The sequence below is a fragment of the Artibeus jamaicensis genome, unplaced genomic scaffold (assembly GCF_021234435.1).
Source record: "Artibeus jamaicensis isolate MK-2021 breed Jamaican fruit bat unplaced genomic scaffold, CSHL_Jam_final contig_64, whole genome shotgun sequence".
Lineage (NCBI taxonomy): Eukaryota > Metazoa > Chordata > Mammalia > Chiroptera > Phyllostomidae > Artibeus > Artibeus jamaicensis.
Window position 1 is genome coordinate 527,435 of NW_026521911.1, and position 21,567 is coordinate 549,001.

Consider the following 21,567-nt stretch of genomic DNA (forward strand, 5'->3'; position numbering starts at 1 on the left):
TACAGAGAATAAGTAGTATAGACAGTAGATAGAAAATAGATAGGGGGGAGGGTAAGAATAGGGGAAATATAGAATCTAAAGAACTTGAGACACATGTTCATGAATTAAAGGGGGGAAATGGTGGGGGAGAGGTGTGCAGGGTGGAGGGGAATGAAGGGGGGAATAGAACAAATGTAATGGCATAATCAATAAAATAAAAAATAAAAATAAAACAAATGAGAATAGTAATATTCTCAAACATAATGCAATTGGCCCCAAATCACATTAAGTTTATTTAGACAGGTTAAATTATTTGCTGTGATGGTTTTAAAATACGTCTACAATTCTTTGACAATCTCCCCACAAAAGGTGAAATCCCTCCCCTGGAATATGGGTAAACATTAGATTCATCTTCTAACAGAATGATGTCAAGTGATTTCCAAAGCTGGGTTAGAAAAAGGAATACATAGTCCACCTAGCTATCTCCCTTTTAGGACCCATGCCTTTGGAGTCCTGAGCAAACATGTAAGAAGCCTGGCTACCCAGAAGTCCCCATGCTGAAGAGACCCTGTAGAAAGACTACATAGAGACAGAGAGAGATGTCAGAGCAGCCCCAGCTGTGAGACTTCCAGCCCAGGAGTCAGCCATGTGAGTGACTGAGGCTTTAGGTAATTCCAGCCCCCACCTTTTGAGTTACTTCACCTGATGGCCAAGTGGGCAGAGATGAGCTGTCCTTGCTATGCCATACCCAGATTGCCAGTACATGCCAAAATAAATGTTGCTCTTTTCAGCCATTAAGTTTTGGGAAAGTTTGTTATATAGCATTAGATCACTGAAACATTTGCTCAAGGTTAGAGCTGGTAAGTGATGGAGTTAGTATTCCATCCAACTCAAGATACCTGGTTTTATAGTCCAAAAATTTCCCCTGCTCTGCATCTGTTGTCCTTTAACTATTTGGTTTCTTTTCATGATATATTTTTACAAGAAAGAAGAAAAACAGAAGAAATCAAAACTTTTCTAACTTTGGTAATTAACCTCATAGATAATATGCTTGATCCCTAACCTCATAAGTATATACAGGTTTGAACATTGATCCCTGTTTTCCATAGCATCTCAAACATCATAGAGATATGCAATTATGATCACTACTCTTACAACAGCACATTTTAGTAGGATTTTCAGAAAATGTCTTCCCATCCTCCTTTCTTTAACCTGGAGTCCAGAAAAGGGTCTGACCCAGAGTAATGTCAGTAAATGTTGTTAACTAAATGAATAGATGATTGACAGTATGGCCCCAGAGTCCCCGTATCCATAAACAAGTGGTGGTTGCCCGCCCTGAGTTTTGCAGACATTGAGACAGCTGGGCTTAAAGACCCAGGCAAGAAGTTTGAACAGAGTCCACACTGGAGTATTATCCACCTAATCAGAGTATAGGCTGCTGTGCACAAGGAACTACAATGCAGCACTGTCCCATGCAACTTTCTACAATGATGAACATGTTCAATTTCTGTCCTGTCCAGAAAGTTGCCACAAGCCACATATGGCTATTGAGTACTCATAATATGGCTTGTGTGACTGAAGAACTGAAATGTTTTAAACATTAATTTAGATTTAAACAGCTACATGTTTGAGTGCAGCACTAATATATTCTACTACCTGGGGTAGAGGTATATGCCCCTCAGTGGTTAACCAGATGTGGAGACCATGAAAGCAGTGTTCACATGACAGGTTTAACAGCTCTTTGTGCCCCCCCACCCACGAGTAAATTCAAGTGCCTCTGACATCTGAGGGTTAGGTTCTCCAACTCCCCAACTCTTATTTTAAATTGTTGAGAGAGTCTACTTTTAAATAAAGATTAAGTTGGTAACATGGTGCCAAGGGCCCAGAGCAAAGAGACTTTTGTCAGAAAAACTGATTAAGGTATTTTTTTATTTTCTAATAGTTTTTAGGCCATCTGACATTCAATTTTATTACATGCTATCAGTTGTGCACCTTAACTTTTTTTCCCAGTTATCCCAACCCCATTCCTTATATTATCTGTTCTTTCATTCCTTTTTTTGAAAATGTAATTTAATAATAAATGAAGTCCTTACATGTAGTGGGATATATTTCTAGGTTCTCCATTCTTTTGTACTAAACCATATTTCTATTTTTGTGCTAGCACTTGACTATTTTATTATACTTTTTATTTTATTTTTCTACTTTAAAAAGTTTTTTTTCCTACTGTCTGGACCCTGTCTTCCCATAGCTCTTCTATTTTATTATTTTAAGTATATTTTCTTCGTTATGCTATTACAGTTGTCCCATTTTTTCTCCCTTTTATCCCCCTCCACCCGGTACCCCCATTCCATCCAGCACTCCCCACCACTTAGTTCATGCCCATGGGTCATACATATAAGTTCTTCGCTTCTCCATTTCCTATACTATTCTTAACCTCCCCATCTATTTTATGCCTACGAATTATGCTTCTTACTCCCTGGATCTTTTCCCCCTTCTTCCCCTACCTCCTCTGCTCATAACCCTCCATGTGATCTCCATTTCTGTGATTCTATTCCTGTTCTAGTTGTTTGCTTAGTCTGTTTTTGGCTTTTTAGGTTCAATTGTTGATAGTTGTGAGTTTGTCATTTTACTATACATAGTTTTGATCTTCTTTTTCTTAGTTAAGTCCCTTTAACATTCCATATAATAAGGACTTGGTGATGATGAACTCCTTTAACTTCACCTCATCTGGGAAGCACTTTATGTACCCTTCCATTCTCAATGATAGGTTTGCTGGGTGTAAGTCCTTGCCTTTCATGACTTCGAATACTTCTTTCCAGCCCCTTCCTACCTATAAGGTTTCTTTTGAGAAATCAGCTGGTAGTCTTATGGGAACTCCTTTGTAGGTAACTGTCTCCTTTTCTCTTGCTGCTTTTAAGATTCTCCCCTTATCTTTAATCTTAGGTAATTTAATTATGATGTGTTTTGGTGTGTTCCTTTTTGGGTACAACTTATTTGGGACTCTCTAAGCTTCCTGGGCTTTATTTTAATTTTGCTAATTTTATTGAGAGTCTAATTGCTCTTCTGGAGACCTGAGTGATAAGATCACTAACATGTCACTGACACACAGACACTGACACATCTCAGGGAAGACACAGTCACAAGCAGTCTGAGACAGCTAGTCTGGTGATAGAAATTCATTTAATCAAAAATATATAATATTTCTATGTATCAAGCATAGTTCCAGGCATTAGAAATACAGTAAGTAGTAAAAAGCACATGCACATCATTGTCTCCATTGAGCTAATGTAACAGAGTAAAATGCTGCCTCTTTCTCTGACTCTAACTTATTTAAGCCTGCTATTGCTCCTGCTTTAGACATACTAATCATTAGAGGATTTCTGCTTGGGGCTTGAGTTTTTACAAAACAGTCCCTCCCATTTTCCCTTCTCTTGACATAAAAGAAGCCTGAATGCTGTACTTTCTTAAGATGGATTTGAGGATTAGGACTCCCATCTTCTCAATAGTACATTCTCAATCAACAAAAACTTTCCTTACTCCAAACTCTGACATTTTAAGTTTTGGCCTTTTGAAGAACTGGGCACACAAACTTTGGACAAGTAACACTAATATTCTATTTGGGTGAAAGAGACAATAATTTCTTTAAAGCAGGAAAAGAGAATAGAGAATGTCAGAATAGTGTTAAAAGGATTTCTCTGAATGGTATTTTTAAAAGCAGACAATAGAAGTGAAAGGGCAGACACAGGCAAACCAGTCCAGTGGGCTATTGCAATAATCCGGGTATGAGCTAGCAGTGGCTTGAAACAAGGCAGTAGGGTGGGGGTAATGAAGAGTTGTGAGGTTTACGATATATTTTGAAGAGATCGAATTTGTAATCCTCCAATTTTTTTAGTTTTGCTTCATCAGTTCCTTTAAGGTATACCCTATTTTGGTCCTCTTAGACTCTAACCCAGACCCTCTTAATCTAAGACTAGAGAAACATACATTATATGCAGGCCTTAGGAGCAGAAATGCCAAAATCTCCAAAAAATGGTATTTTCTGCCATTACCAGCTAAACTCTAGGAAACATCTGAGACATACCAGCTGCTTATAGAGAACCAACAAGAAACATACTGCTGTTTATAACCAAGTCTGAACACTGAGGTATAAGAGCAGAGAGGCTCATGGGAAGAAAGTTCAAGGAGGATCTGCACAGGGGTCTGTACGCAGGCTCTACTGGTACCACAAAGCACGCAAGGGAGTGTGGGATCAGAAAACAGGGCCAGCAAGAAGATGGTGCCCAATGCGGAATATGGACTGATGGAACCTCTCCCTAAAGGAAGGGTCTGATGCTGAGTGGAACCTCGTTAGAGAACACAGAAGTGAAGCTGCAACGATCAAGCCTCACAAGTAGGAAAGGCAAATGTACTAAAACTGGGGAGTTCAGAACCTACAGAAACAGATTCCTGACTTCTTGTGTAACGTTTGAGAAAGCTACTTATCCTCTCCGAACCTGTTTTCCCATCAAAATGAGGGCTAACTATCCGTCTCACTGGAGTGTGAGAAGGGTTAAAGGAGACCTGTGTGCAGAAGTCATCAACTGCCTTTGTGTGTTTCTTTTAATGGCCCACAGAGCATTTTATAAATTGAACCTGTTTAAAAATCAAAATCTTTACAAAAAGAAGTCCAGTTTTTCAGTCTATCTTAAAAAAAAAAACACCTAGGAGGCCTGAGCTCTGCTGACAACTTTAGAATTTTATATAGAAGCTTATGGGCAGCAATTTGATCAGAAGGGAGAGTGGCAAACACACTGCTGTTATGTAGATTGTTCATTACAAATTAAATTTAAGATGCAACATTTAATGAAGATCTTTTTATTCACATTTTACTTAAGATTAAGAAAAATCAATTGTCCACATCAAAGAATATTACATATGTTGTAATTTGGGGCAGGTTAGAGATGGGGAGTTGGTATTGAGATAAGAGGGCCTCAAGACCCTACCCCCTGGCACCACTCCTGGGTTCACATTTCTACCTGGTGACAGCCTGTCAGAGCTGAGCAGCAGCTGCCCCCTCCTGAAGTGACATGTGCTCCCTAGTTTGCCACAGCTCCCCCTACTCACAGATTTATGTATGTGCATCAGTACAGCCCACATTACTCAGTTATGAAACCCCTGGCCCCTCAGAGGCCTGGGGCTTGTACACAAAAGCACTCTGTAAGTTTTAAAGCACAACTAGAATGTTAGTTGTGATTATTATTGTAAGAAGGGTGAGATAAGGATATAAAAAAGAAAAAGCTTCTTGATCAAAGAAGGCTTTTGAGAAAACTCTTCTGTCTTCTCACAGCCCCTTTGTATACAATTAGTCTTATCATGTCTCTACCTCCCCTACCAAACTACATACCCTCTGACAGAAGGTCCCAGTTACCCAGCCATAAACACAGCATATGAGAATGTTGTACTGAACTAGAACTCTGATGTTCAAAATACGGCATTACCACCGTATTACTCTGAACACTGTCCTGCATCCAGTTAATGGCTAAAGTCTGATTAAGACAAAGTTTAAAGGCAACAAGAAGCAAAACAACAGCAAAAACACACAAAGGCAACTTTTGGCTCCACATGGATTTACTATTTCAGACTCAGAACAAGCAGCTCTTCTCTCTGAGAGGTCTAAGAAGGCTCCCTAAAAGTCTTTCCTTACCAAGGGGAATTCAGCATTGGTTAGCGCTTCAGCTTAATAGCTCTTTGAAGAGCCAAGAGACCAGCTGTCACTAGGTATATTTAGCTCTATGAGCTCAGAAAAGTGATCTTCCTGGTGATGGCACAAAGCATGCAACCCCATCCCAAGTGTTAAGCAGTAGTAAAATGTGGGTGAGAGCAGTGAAGAGGGGAGACCTCTCTAGAATCCCCACAAAATAAGCCCAGTCAGCTCCTTCAGAGAACAGAATTCACTGATAATGAAGCACATCTGTGGGTGCAGGGATCTGGGCAGGTCTCTTGGGTTCTTCCTTAGAACCAATTACTCCTCCCTCTCCTTTCTCACCTTGTTCCCCACTACTCACTCGCCTTCCATGTCTCCCAAACCAAACCATACCATCTCCATTTCCACTTCCCCATACACACAGTATTTAGGTCCCATAAGACACATACCCCAAGCCTGAGAATCTCCCCAACTCATATTCACCTCTTGAACACTTAGCACATGTAGCAAGGACCCACACTTTAGCTACGACAGCTCTGAATGCCATCAATAGAGAGTGCTGAGACATGGATGTCTCAGAGATGGATCTGTCTCCAGTGAGAACAGAAGTTATTGCTTGAGGACAGGGAAGTAACAGTCATTTCTCACTCATCTTGGAACATCTAGTCTCACTTCTGCCTGTCCATAATAAGAACGACCTTTGTAAAGCACAAACCTACACCAAAGTAACTACTTAAAATCTCAGGACTCCCCATTACCTACAGGATAAAGCCTTAGCCTTGGCCTTGCATTCAAGGCCTTTTACAATATAGTCCATAAACTAACTTCCCAATCAGCTCCTTGACCACTTTCCCTCCCTACCAGATATCGACACTCCAGACCAGAGGTCAGGAGACTGTGGCAATGAGCCAAATCCAGCTTGCTGCTTATGTTTGTAAATAAAGTTTTATTAGATTAAAACAACACTCATTCATTTATATACTGTGTATAGCTGCTTTTGTGCTACAAAGGCAGAGCTGAGTTATGAGCGAGGCTGTACGGCCAGTAAAGCCTAAACTATTGACTATAGTCAATAGTTTGACTATTGACTGGCTCTTTTTTTTTTAAGGTTTTATTTTTTAATTTTTTTAAAGATTTTATTTATTTATTTATTTATTTATTTATTTATTTATTTATCTGTCTTTAGAGGGGAAGGAAAGAGGGAGAGAAACATCAATGTATGGTTGCCATTCGTGCATCCCCTGCTGGGAACTGGCCTGCAGGGAACCGGCCTGCAACCCAGGCATGTGCCCTGACTGGGAATCAAACCTCGATCCTCTGGTTCACAGGCCTGTGCTCAATCCACTGAGCCACACCAGCCAGGGTGACTATCTGGCTCTTAACAGAAAAAGTTTGCCAACATTTCCTCTACACACATCAAGCCACTTCAGGTTCTTAAATAAACCATGCTCATTTATACCTCTAAGCCTTTATACAAGGTGCTCCATTTAAAATGTTTCCTCCCTCTCTTCATTCTGCTTAAGAAAAAGTCGCTGCCTCTGAAGTTTTCCAGACCTCCCCAGGCAAAGTGAACACTGCTCTCCTATTTGCTCTCTCATGTCTCGGGGTGTACACATCAATGACAATACTCACCCCATCACACTACAACTACAATTTAATGATGCCCCTCTGACTTTCCCTAAGGAACTCAGATATGGAAAGTATTTTATTCGTCATTTATGTCTTTACTCAGCATCTTGAGCATTCTCCTGGGACACCCAAATGCATAATTCATTTAGCTTCATAAACTCACCTCCAAGGGCCAGGCACAGAGCAGAATATGTGGTAATTAAATAACTAAATGAATGTCTCTCATTTGAGTTTCTCCTACCACACCTAGCAAAGTGCTTGGCTTACAACAGCTAGTCAATGCATATTCTGTTACTATACAGAAGAAAAAAAAATCCCCAAATATTTGTCCAATCAAAAACAAACATATTCAGGCCCTGGCTGGTGTAGCTCAGTGGATTGAGCACGGGCCTGCGAACCAGACAATCGCAGTTCGATTCCCAGTCAGGGCACATACCGGGGTTGCAGGCCAGTTCCCTGCAGGCCAGTTCCCAGCAGGGGACGCACAAAAGGCAACCGTACAAACAAAAAAAAGGAAGTATTCTTCAAAACTATCAGTGTGATAATTTAACAAAAAAAAACATATTCAGCTAAGAGCCAGAGGGTTACACTGGCTTGGATTTAGTATGGCATGATGATTCAGAGTTTGATCCTAGGCTGCCTGGGTTTTAATCCTGATTCCACCAATTATTTTCAATATATCATGCACATCATTTGTAAAATGGATATAATAATATATGGTATAAAACTTCATAATACCTTCATGTTGAGGGTATTATAAACAAGTTAATTTATCAAAAGGACTTAGAATAGTGCCTGGCACAAAATAACCTCTCCTATGTGCAAATTAAGTTTTCCCAAATATTAACAGAATTAATACATTATAAGAGGAATATAAAAATACTAAGAATGTGTAATCCTAGAGCCCACTGTTACAGTGATACTGATCTCTCATATGTAAAGGAGACTAACCCATAGAGGAGGTAGAGGATAGATATTTCCTAAGTGTTTGCTATATAAAGGCAATGTACCAGGAGATCAGCAATACGGATAATTAGGACAGGGCACTGTACTGCTTCTCGGCCTTTTAGCTAAGATCAAGTGAAAACAAGGCACTGTAACCCACTGACCTGTTAGTTCCTTTCTGTTCTGCTGTCTGATTCTTTGAAAGCTTTAACTCCATTAAATATAGAAATTTCACAACCTTATGCAAGACCCACTATGGGCTGGCCCCTACCTGACTTCTTTGCCACACCAACTGCCACATCCTCTCTTCCCCAATGATAATTACTTAAAATTGGCTGAAACTACCAGGCTTTTCACCAGTCTGATGTGTTTGCACATGCTTTTCCCTCACCTATAAAATACTCACCTTTTTCTCCTAATCACTCCTAGTCATCTCTTCAGACCCAGACTACATGCCAGCAACTCTGTTCATGGATAAAACTAACTTAGGTCTTCCTCTTCTGTGACTCCATCAGTCTTCACTCCTCCTACTATAGTATCCTTATAGCTATTTCTACCACTAAAGGAACTTCTGAGGCAGGAATGGCGATTCCTGTTATCCCTATATATTCCATACCCAGTACACATGCAGGTAAAGAGAATCCCTCTAAGATTGATGATAAAATCTCAGTCCTTGTCATGGAATCATCCCTGATGTCCTCAGACTATGACATTGGGTACATGAGTAGGTCAGGATCTTAGAGGCATCCTCTGAGGTTGCAGCTTGCTAGGTACCAGGTCAGAATGGCAAAGACTGGAAAACTCTGACATCTCTAGTCTTGCAAACTATCAGGACCAAAGCACTCCAGCTAGCCAAGGACTGCTGGCTGGGGAATCTTTGTGTTATAAAAGGAGGATAGGTGGCTGGCAAAGGGTGTGAGCATGGAGCCCTTGGGGTAAAGGGTGGGGTTTAGGTGGGACAGGAAGAGGTGAAAGGATAGGGGCTGAAGGGAGCTGAGGCCACACAGGTCCAGGCTCCTTCTACCTCCCCCACACTTCCTCCCACTAAGGTGCCCAGCCACAGGCACTCAGCTCACTGGCCACCTGGCCCGGCCTACACATCCTGTATTGCCTCTGATCAAGACCTCACCAAATGTGGTCTCAAATGGAAAACGTCATGGAAACTATGATGTTCTCATTTCACAAATTTGCTAAGGATAAAGTTACTTAACAAAGGAGGACCTGAGAATACTCATGGAAAAGAAGTTCCTTAGGTTTTCAGAAAATCAAAGAGATCCTTTGGCCCTAGCCTGGTGGCTCAGTTGGTTGGAGCCGGTGTCCCATGCACAAAAAGGCTGCAGGTTCGATTCCTGGTTGGGGCCAGGGCACATACAGGAGGTAGCCAGTAGATGTTTCTCTCTCATCTCTCTCTCTCTCTCTCTCTTTCTGTCTCTGTCTCCCTCTCCTTTCCTCTCTAAAATCAATAAACATATACTCTGGTAAGTATAAAAAAAGTCCTCTGGCTGTGAACAAAATAATGAAGGACCCAGGTCAGTGACGAGATGGCGGAGTGGGCTTCCAGAGCTCCCTTCCATTAAATGCTGGACTCACCTTCACATACAATGTCTATTTTGTAGTACACACAAAGCAGAAGGGAATGAATCAGGCAGCTGGAGCAAGTACTCCTTCCCTGATACGAGTTTTCTTGAATGGGTCACTTAAGGAATCTCTCTTCCCCACAGCTTCCCCTGTAAAAGGATTTCACGAACAGATTGGGACACTTAGAAAATGTACAAATAAAATTCTACCCCCATTTGACAAGAGAAAGAAAATCCAACTAAAGCCAGATAAGCTTTTGATTTTTATATTGCTTGCCCTCAATAATCATATTTTTTAGTTCCTTAAAAAAGAGAGATAGAAATAGATCACCAATTTTATATTTCCAGAGAGAAAAGGGATTATCTTCTTAATTGAGGTCAATACTGATGTAGCCACACAAGATAACTACAAAGCACTAGACAGAATGCATTCTGGGTAGGGACATTTTAAAAGAAAATGATGAGTTCAAGTGGACTTCTGGCTTAACAGTGTGAGAAGCTCCCTGGATCCACTCTCCACAGGACACATCACATATTAACTGCTCTGTAAGTGCTGCCTGGACCCAAGGACACAGAGATCAATCAGACATATGGAGAGCACCCAAGTAGGACACATATATACACAGAGGACAGTCAGTCCTTGAAAGCAAGAATGATTCTGTGTTCTATGTGGAGGGAAGTACTGTGGCTCAATCCCAAAACCAAAGCCTAGAAACTCTCTTTCCAACCCTCCCAACCACACACTGTCCAAGCCCTCAGATTGTTTCATTCTCCACTAGTCATGGAGCTTGCTCACAAGCCAGAAATATCAGAAAACATGTGAAGTGACATATAGGAAAAAGAATCTCACAGATACACACTTGAATACCATCACTACCACATACGTGCTGTGTCTGTGGCCTGTAAAATGTTGACTACCTCACAGTAACATATGAAATCATTTAAGGCACAGCTCTTCACAGTGCCTGTAGGTAGAAGATGATTCCTGCTCAACTATTCTGAACCTAGGTCAGTGCGTAAAAGGGTTCATACTGTGGAGAATGGTATGTCCCAAATGAACCAACACTCAGCTTCTGAGTCCCAGCAGCTTCTAATCTTAGCTCCTCCTCCTCAAAAGTCCAGTCAGCTAGATAAAAGAGGCCGTGGTTCTCACCCAGTAAGAGCCACATCCGGGGGGCACGCCTACCGGATCTACACCTGGGAGGCCTGACGCTGCTGGGCACAGAGGGGAAAGAGGAGAAGATGGATAACACTACTATTGAAATTTGCACACAGCATTATGTTTTACAAAGTATTCTTTACATCCATTTTCTTATTTAAGCCTCATATCAGCCAGTGAAGGTATAAGTTACTAGTTCCCTATCATGTAGATGAAGAAATTGTTCTCTAGACACCTCCCTACATGACATCTCCCAAACTTACATTTTTGCCTACTGCCTTTACTTATAAAGTTCTTCTTTCCTGGAATGCTCCTCCTTTTTTCCTCATCAATAAACAAACCCCTGCTCATCTTTGAAAACAAAACCCCCGCTCATCTTTAAGTTCCAGTTTCACCTGTTCTGCCAGCCTACTCCTGACATACCTTCATCAGAATTAGACCCATCTCTATTTACATTCCTTCTAGGTCATTATCTTTGGGATAAAATCCAAGCTTTAATGCCTGCCTTTCCAGTCTTATCTACCTTGCTCCACTATTACATTCTATGCTCAAGTTAAAAGATCCATTGACTCACAGATTTCCTAAAAACATCACACACATTCCTCCGCTTGGCACGCCCTTTTTATCCCTTTTCCAGGTTAACTCTCACTCCTCTCCTAAAAGTCATCTCAGGTATCACCCCTTCTGGGTAGTCTTTCCTGGCATCCTAGGACAGGTTAAATGCCTTCTTCTGGGTAGGGACATTTTAAAGAGCACGCAGTACTAATCTCTTCTCACAACACCTGTAAGAATTAAACAGAAATGTGTTTTGGGTTCATTAATATATATCTTCCTTATTAGTCTTTTCATATCCAGTACCCAGCACAGAGCAGACATTAGGTTTGTCTGGAGAAAAAACGGAGGAAGAACACAAGAACAAATAAGAGAAGAGTCAATGATCCTCGAGTGAATCAGACTTTGCATCGGAAACCAACTGTTTCTAGTGCCATGAAGTATCCTGAATGCACGTGCAGATGGAGACACTCACACAGAGACTTGTACAAATATACATACAAGAAAACAAAGACAAATACCAGTTAGGTATGAAGGCAAGTGGGGCCCTCAGAGTCAGCCACTGATTCCTCCTTCCTAGGAAGAGTCAGAAGCCTAATACCTGAAGCAGGACTTTTCTCTCTTTGCTGGTTTGACCATTTGTCTGCTAGATGACCACTGTGTCTGGCCTACCAATTTGTAGGGCCCAGATCCTGCCTAGACTAACAGCATCTTTTAGGTCCTGCTTACACATCTGGCTCTGCTCTGACCTCCACCTACCTACTGTACTTCAGCCTAATCTTTTGCTCCTAAACTTCTTAATCCTCAACTTGGCTTACAAGCTTCTCTCAGTAACGAATTCCTTGGCTCAATATTCTTTCCTTCCCCCCATTTCTTATCATACCCAGACATACCTAAATACAAAAAAGCATATACAAATACAGAAAGGCACAAAATGATGTATACACACATACAAAGAAACAAACACAAAGGCACACACACAGAGAAACGTTACAAGTTTCACTAATCCCCATCACCAACAGGTCTGACACCCAGAAAAGACAGAGCAGACTCACCAACAAAATGGGGAGGAAGGAAATACAACAGTCTGTGCAGTTAGAAAGAATTTTCTTGTCTATCAAAGCAAACCACCGTCTGGGTTTTCCTAGAAACATGAGAGGGACCATCTGGGGGAGCTGCTGCTTCCTCCTATATCTGGCTAAGGCACCGGGACAGATTGCAAACTATGCCTCTACTCCCCCTGTTCAGCAACTGGTGTCCTCCCCTGAGGGCTGGTTGACAGTGTGTCTTCTGCTACACAGCACATGTTAGATTACCTCCAGTCAGTATGCTAACCAGGAATCTCTGCTTCCAGAAACAATGGCACTTCAGACTCGGAAGCACTTCTACATATCTGCCAAAGTTAGGAGTAGGAGAAACAGAGGTAGAAATCAACACGGTTTTCAAAGTGTTTTCTATAGAGTCCTAGGGATTTTTATGGATTGGGCTACAGTGACACTTTTTTTAAACCTCTTTATTGAGATATAATTCACATATCAATTTAGTGTACAACTCAAGGGTTTTTAGCCTATTAACAGAGACTGCAACCATCACCACATGTTAATATTTTCATTGGCCTCGTGCAGATCTGAGTTGCAAAAACAAAACAAAACAAAAGATAACTATGAGCTACTTCAGTCTCAGTTTCCTTATTGGTTATATGGAAAAACTAGTATCTACCCCACAGTGATTTTACCTCCACCCAGGTTCTGTATGTGACAGGATGGAGGGACAGGGAGGAGGGTCACAGAGGAGACCAGTGATGCACATCATACACTAACATGTCCAGAGCCCAGACCCTACTAACTCCAATAAAAACCCACCACTGACTCTGCTACTAACCTCATGAGGAACTCACAAGTTCGAAGCACCCTGTTCCTCCATATCACTGACCAGCCAACTATGTACTCTTGTTCTGCCCTACGGAAAGAATTTAAGGGGCACACAGAGATAAGATGGAATCTTTGCTTAAAATTCAAAATTCAAAGGCTTAACTCATTACCTCTACATCTAAGGCCCTGTACCAAGACACAGTGGGAGAAACAATGGTGTGTAAGACCTGGTTCCTTCCCCTTGGAAGCACTTGCAGTCTAGTAGGACACACAAGGATGGACCCAACTAATTACAATACCCAGCAGAGCAACATGCCAAATGAGAGACTCGTGCCAAGTACTCTGGGACATGAGACAGGAAGAATCATTTCCCGTTACAGGGAAACAAACAAGAGTTATTGGAGGAAACATTTAATCTAGGCCAATGATACTCAACCAGGAGTGATTCTGTCCCCCAGGGCAATTGGCAATTGACAATAGAGACATTTTTGGTTGTTACAACTTGGGGTTGGGGTAAGATAGAGATTTGCTACTGGCATCTAGTGTGTAGAGGCCAGGGATGCGGCTAAACATCCTATAATGCACAGGACAGCGCCCCACAACAAAGAATTATCTGGCCAAAAATGTCAACAATGAGGACGTTAAGAAACCCTAAACTAGGCCTCGGTGGACAAGTGGGATTTTTACAGGCAACAGGAGGCAGAGAGATGCCAGGATGAGAATATCTTATCTGGAGCAAAGGCACAGTGAGGGTACAGGAAGAGCACACATGATGGCCATCACAAAGAGTAAGAGAATGCAGTATAATGTGAACCTGACAGGTGAGCTAAAGTCAGATTATGAGAGCACTGAAGGTCAGGTTAAAGTTTACATTCATTTAGGAAGCCAAGGTAAGCCACTTATAGTTTCATTATGTCTAAAATGAAGTTAGTAACACCCAACTCATAGAGTGGCTGAGGATTAAATGAAACTGTATGTGTAATCGGCTGGCACAGGGCTTGGCACATGGTAGGGATGCTCCTATTCAACCACATTCCCTTAACGAGGTAGGAATAAGGATGAGAGTTGTGCTTTTTAAAAGTTCCAGTATTAGTGCAAAAAGACAAACTTATGGGCAAGACAATATAATCAAAATGATTAGGACACAAAGCAAGACATTGGAATTAAGAGCTAAATGAAGTGATACAGACTGTGTGCTACAAGACTTAGTACTGAGATGAGAAAGGTCAATGTGGGTAGGAAAGTCCGGGAAGGTTCATGAAAAATGAGGCTGGAAGTCCTAGGAATTCCAGAGGACTCCTAAGACTAATACAGACAGGACCAGGGGTTGGAGAAACGGATATGAGAAATCAATTCCAGGTAAGGAGTTAATCCAGACACCTGAGCAAAGAAAGGGAATTGGGATAAACATGGGCTGACTATGAGACATGAGCCAGAGACAGCAGTAGGAGGTATGTCTAGAGCAGCAATTTTCAACCTTTTTCATCTCATGGCAAGCATAAAACTAATTACTAAAATTCTGCGGCAAACCAACATATATTATTTTTTTGCTGATTTGACCAAAAAATAGGTATAATTTTGGTTCATTCACACTAGATGGTTATTGTTGTGTTGGCTGTTGTCATTTTTTTAATTCGACAACCTAAGGGAAAAGAAATCTGTGCCCCTGACTAAATAGTCAGGTATTGCATGTTTTAAAAATTCTTGCTTTTTTTCTTCCCTGGCTGCTTAAAAACTAACTGCCATCATGAAAGACACAGTAACCATCTGACCAGGAAGTTCGTGACTGAAAGACAACTTTAGTGAAAACAAACGGTCATTAACATCCTTCACCTAGGGAAGGCAACAGTACCCAAGACAGAAATTGGGGAAAAACTAGACAAAATGTGTAAGACCACACGAGATATCATCTTTGTGTTTGGATTCAGAACCCATTCTGGTTGGTGGTAGCAAGACAACTGGCTTTGGCATGACTTACAATTACTTGGATTACACAAAGAAAAATGAACACAAACACAGACTTGCCAAACATGCCCTATATGAGAAGACTTCAAGAAAACAGAAAAAGGAACACAAGAACAAAATGAAGAAAGTCAAGGGGATTACAAAGGCCAATGTTGGTGCTGGCAAAAGGGAGTAAAGATTCTTCAGTGACTTCATCTGTGATGATTATACAGATTTTTCCAAGAGGATTAATAAACTAAGAACTTTTATGTAAAAAAAAAAAATTCTTGTAGCACACCATTTGAAAATCTCTGGTTTAGAGAGTTTTAAGAAAAAGACTAAGATCAGATTTGAAGGGATGGAATGTTCAGCACAGGAAGTCAAATGCAACAAGAAAAGAAAATCATGCAGAAAGACACAAAACCAAAATGTAGCTTAAGAAGGTCATTGGCAACATGTACGAACCAGAGGCAAGGGAACACTGAGAGGTATCTACAGTTATTTGGGTATAAGGAGAGAATAACAATTATTATTAATCATGATAACTTTTGAGTATAATTTAGCTACTTAATTTCATCCAAAATAGCCCATGCTGGCCACAGCACAGGGCATCTCTCTCTCCCTCCCCATACATGACTTTCCAACAAGTCCAAGTCCTACTGGCCCTTTGGACATTGCAAGGAGAACTGTTGGGTGCTCCCCTCCAGGTCTAGTTCCTCTAGCCCTGATTCCAACTGGTGCCAGATTCTATCTTTCCCCAATTCTCATGGGGAAATAACATGTTTCTTGGTGGGACAATGAAAATAAAAGGTAAAAAACAAGTAGGCTTTGCTGTTCAAAATCCTCTAGCTTTCCAGATGGTCACCTAGATCTTTTGTAAAGTACACAGGTATCTAGGCAGGAGGCTGGGTAAGCCACTGAGAAGTTGCAGCCACTAGAAATATGTGGTTCTGCTTTGTCCCTACTCCTTAGTATCAGCCACTCAGATGAAAATAAAACTACCCCTGCAGCATGCTGGCCTTAGTCAAGTCAGCCAAGCTGCTGGGGGTGGCTCTCATAGCTGAATGCTGGCATGCCATGGGATGATGAGAAGGCTGATTTGGAATTTTGCTATACAGGCCAGCCCTCACTATCTGTAGCATCACAGATACAGCTGAGGGTGGAAAAAGACATGGATTTAACACCTACATGTGCCAGGCATTAAACTTAGGGCTTTGCCTACATTAAATTCTTACAATAGGTAACCCTGCAAAGAGTTACCCTCATCAAGCTGAATAAAATGAGGCTTAAAAAGGTGAAGTTATTTGCCTATTTGTCATATAGCCAGTAAGTAGCAAAATCAAGTTTTGAACACAGGCCCATCTGCCTCAAAATGTATGCTTTTTCTAAATTAAAACCACAATGAGATACCACTTTACACCGGTTAGAATGGCCATCATAAACAAAGCAACAAACAACAAGTGTTGGAGAGGGTTTGGAGAAGAGAGGACCCTAACCCACTGTTGGTGGGATGGCAGACTGGTACAACCACTGTGGAAAACAGCATGAAATTTTCTCAGAAAAATAAAAATGGACCTGCCTTTTGATCCAGCAATTCCACTGCTGGGATTATATCCTAAGAATCCTAAAACACCAATCCAAAAGAACCTATGCACCCCAATGTTCATAGCAGCACAATTTACAATAGCCAAGAGTTGGAAGCAACCTAGGTGCCCATCAGTAAATGAATGGATCAAAAAATTATGGTACACATACACAATGGAATTCTATGCAGCAGGAAGAAAGAAGGAGCTCCTACCTTTGCAACAGCATGGGTGGAACTGGAAAGCATTATGCTGAGTGAAATAAGCCAGGCAGTGAAGACAAATACCATATAATCTCACCTTTAACAGGAAGCTAGCAACAAAACAAATGAGCAAGCAAAATAAAAACAAAGACACTGAAATAGAGAACACAGGGACAGTGACCAGAGGGAAGAGGGGAGGGAATTTCAGGGGGAAAAGGGGGAAGGATTTACAAGAACTAGTATAAAGGACACATGGACAACAACTAAGGGCAATGGAAATGGGAGGGAGGTGGGGAGCACTGGGGGGGTGGGCTGGGATGGGAGTAAAAGACAGAAAACTGTACTTGAACAATAATTAAATTTAAAAATGTATGTTTTTTCTGATGATAGCAATAATGATAATAGCAATAATAACAAAAACTAACTTCTCCTGAGCCTTTTCTATGTGCCAGGAGTTGTACTAAGTATTTTATATGCACTATTTTATCTAATCTTTATAACAGCTTCATGAGATACCTATTATTTGTACTCCTGAAGAAACTGAGGCTTAAAGACAATGAGTAACCTCACCAAGTTTTCAGAGCTGGTAAAGGCAGAGCCAGGTTTAAACATAGGTCTGTGTGACTCTAGAGCACAAACTCTTAACCCTGTGCTATCCTTTTACACAAGACACCACAGGCACCAAAGGAAGCATAAATAGATTTTGCCACTTCCTGGGTTCAGAGTGCTACCTATTCATTCCCACCCCACAGAAAGTGTGACCACACCCTTGCTCAAGACTTCCATCTCAGCCTGAATCCATGTTGCTACAGTGATATCAGTCATTCCACACAGTGATTAAGCATATATTCTGCATCAAGCTCTGCAGAGCATTGGAAAAACAAAGACAAAAAAAAAAAAAAAAAAAACAGGTAAGGTCAGTCGATGCCCTGAAAAGGCTCCCAATTTGGTGAGAGAAACACTATAGTTAAACAAACATTAAAATACAACTGTCAGGATGCAGGTAGCTTTCCTAAAAACACAGAGGAAAGAGAAAGGGGAAAGTAGCACTAGTGTTCACTGAGCTTGAATTGTGTGTCAGGTACTATGCTGGGATATTTTTTGTTTAAATAGTATATGATTAACTTTGTGGGGAGGGGATAGAGTTCTATGAATCTTAATACATATTTACATTCTTGGATGGCTCCTCACAATCCAGACACATGACAATTCTATTACCCCCCAAAATTCCCTCATGCTGTCCCTTTGTAGCCAAACCCTTCTCACACTCCTAAGTCTTGGTAACCACTGATCCCGAATGCTTTTCTCAAAATATCATATAGATTAAATCAAACAGCATGTAAGTTTTTGAGACTGGTTTCCCTAACTCTGAATAATGTCTTTGAAACTCATCTATGCTGTGAGCATCAGGAGTTATTCCTTTTTATTGTTGAATAGTGTTGCATAGTTTTTTATCCACTCACATATTGAGTGACATTTGATTCATGCCCAGTTTTGGCAATTATGATCAAACATATTATAAACATTTGTGTACAGACTTTAGTGTGACCATAAATTTTCATTTACCTATAGGGATATATACTGAGAGGTAGAATTGCTGAGCCACAAAGTAAGTTATATTTAACTTTATGAGACACTATAAGCAAGAATTCTATTGGTTCTTCCTCCTTGCCTAGCACTTGGTATTTTCCATTTTTTAAATTTTAGCCATTGCATTAGGCATGTAGTATTATCTCATTGTGGTTTTAATTTACACTTCCTTAATGGCTAATAATATTGAGCACCCTTTCATATGCTTATTTGCCATCCCTATGATTTCTTTGATGAAGTATCTATTCAATTTTTTTCCCATTTTCTATTGAGTTGCTTGTTTTCTATTGTTGAGTTTTGAGAGTTCCTTATTTGTGCTGGGAACTTTTTTTTTTTTTTTAAGATTTTATTTATTTATCTTTAGAGGGGAAGGGAAGGAGAGAGGGAGAGAAACATCAATGTATGGTTGCCTTTCATGCGTCTCCTGCTGGGAACTGGCCTGCAGGGAACCAGCCTGCAACCCTGGCATGTGCCCTGACTGGTGTGCTGGGAACTTTTAACAGCACTTTTCTCACTTAATTCTGACAACACCCTGCAAGAACAGATATCATTAGCCATCATTTTACCCTGAGAAAATTAAAGGGGGAGTCATTAAACCATTATAATGTGGTCACAATCCTGCCTAATTTCAAAGTTTACTCATTACTTAGTCACCTGGGACATACAGACCACTAGAATGCAAGCTCTATAAAAGTAAAGATTTTGTCAGTTTTGTTCACTATAGAATCCACAAGCTCACAAATAGGGCTTAACAAATGATAGCTATTCAATCAGAATTTGTTTAATGGTAAATAAATGCCCTTAATTTTTCATGTAAGGAAGAAAACAGCACTGCTCACAAAGAGCCCGGTCCAATTAAAGATAGTGGTTTTAGGCAGGACCTTGTCTGTCCACCTCAGAATGTCAGGACAACCTGACAATACTATCCCACCGCAGCTAATGCTTTGCCCATGGGCAATGTCCCCACCAAGCTCTGAATAGAACATAGGTCATAAATTCCCACACTGCCAGGCTGGTAGAACTCCCTGCCAGCTTGGCAAGAAGGGCACCATCACCAATAGTGTCATCTTGCTCATCTGAGAGTCCCACAATGTACAGCCTTTGCTATCTAGGACAACAGCAAGCAAAGGTAGCACTTGAGCAGCCAAACAAGCTTCCCCATACACAAAAGATATTATATTTTCTATAAAATGGCTGCTCAAGTGTCATTATATTTTCTATAAAATGACTTGTGGTAAACTGAGTCACAGTTTACCATAAGTCTAAGATCATAGTTCACAGCACAGTTGATACAGCAATTAGAAATGAGAATGAATCAAAGAAGAGACAAGAAAACTATAAGAAAAAAATCACAACCATGCATATAGGAATGTAGGCACTGGTGCTACATTCCTACACCAAGAGGTCCCGAAGACATGAAGTATCCATAGAAAGTTAACACTCTGCTCACAATAATCTGTAAGAAGAAAGACTTACTTTAAAAATGGTCAAAATTTTAAAGATCTAGTACTGCAGTTATAGTTCAAGTTATCTGAAAAACTTACTGATACGAGGCTAAATGAATGAGGACTTAATAGAGTACCCCTTCAGATCTCTACCGAGGTCCTTGGATAATCAGCAATGCTTTTAAATGGGTCATAAAAATCTCAGGTCCTTGATGGTGGGCACAACCAGGTTCCCTCTCTGATGCCTCAGTTTCCCTTAACCAATATTCTAAGCCCTGGGCTGTCCACCAACTTTCTAGTTAGATCCTGAACTCCGAGGCTGTCTCATATATGGTTAGGCCGACTTAAGCACACATTTTGCTAACATTACTTTCACTTTCATATACAGTAGCTTGTGACTGATCGTGAAAACCCAGACAAGCAGGCTACTCTCACCGCCACAGGCCTGAAATTGCAGCAAGAACATCTGAAGCCAAGGCAGGCAGAAGCTATGCTGAAAAAGAACAGCTCGCCACTGGCGCGGAGCAGGGTGACAGCTTTTGTGTTATTTTAGAACAGTTTGTGCTGATGAGCTTTTTGTTGTGGTAACATTCCTCTAAAAAGAACATTTTCTTCCTCCTCTCATTTACAGAGCAATTCAGCAGAATGCAAAAAAAAAAAAAAAAAAAAGAAAGAAGGGCGATGACAACAATATCCAGGAATTGGTGGATCTTGGATCACATCATCTTCTTAACTGTTGTGGCATCCACTGCCCAGTCCCGTGGCCAGGCCCCTAGAGGAAGATCAGGACACCTCTGTCCTCATTCATCACCAGAAATATGACTCTATGTTCAGCAGGGACAAAACCGGGTCCTGTGAGGACCAGTGACACTTCTAGATGGGGCCAAAAGTTTAGATATTTTCATCATGGTGGTTGTCTTTTCCCAAGAATTTGTAATTGCCAGCTTCAGGAACTACCCGTAACTCAGCCTGGTTGCCCCACTTTCTTTTTCAGGTTTTTGTACTGCAATTTCTACCAGTCACTCTGTCTAACCAAACATACCCACATCCACATCTCTGCTCACATTTGTTCCCTACTGCTCAGGCTACCCGACCCCTTCCACTCTACCCAAATTCTACTTTTTCTCCGGGAAATATATATTTTTTCTCTTATAAATCCCTTACTCATTATCTAGTTCAACCCAATACAAGGATCCCCTCTGCTCCATTGACCAGTCAATGGAGTGCTATGTTCTACTTGCTCATATTTAGTGACAGTGAGTTAACTACCTACCTACCAAGGAAGACCCTTCTAGGAGGAGATAGTGTTGCTAGGCAATACTTTAATCTAGAAGAATATGCCTATCTTTTGCTTTCCCTACATTGGTCCTGGCTCTGTCCTTAGAATGAGAGAAACTATATAGCAGT

General features: G+C 40.9%; 1 protein-coding gene and 2 pseudogenes across 2 annotated transcripts in view; 2 read left to right on the forward strand and 1 right to left on the reverse strand.

Annotated features, from left to right (window-relative positions):
* The window catches only part of STIM1 (stromal interaction molecule 1), a 186,056-nt gene that overhangs the window by 49,351 nt on the left and 115,138 nt on the right, over positions 1 to 21,567 (reverse strand). The window lies entirely within an intron of this gene.
* Positions 9,369 to 11,614, forward strand: LOC119042090 (protein S100-A10-like; annotated as a pseudogene).
* LOC119042108 (40S ribosomal protein S24-like) lies at positions 15,143 to 15,535 on the forward strand (annotated as a pseudogene).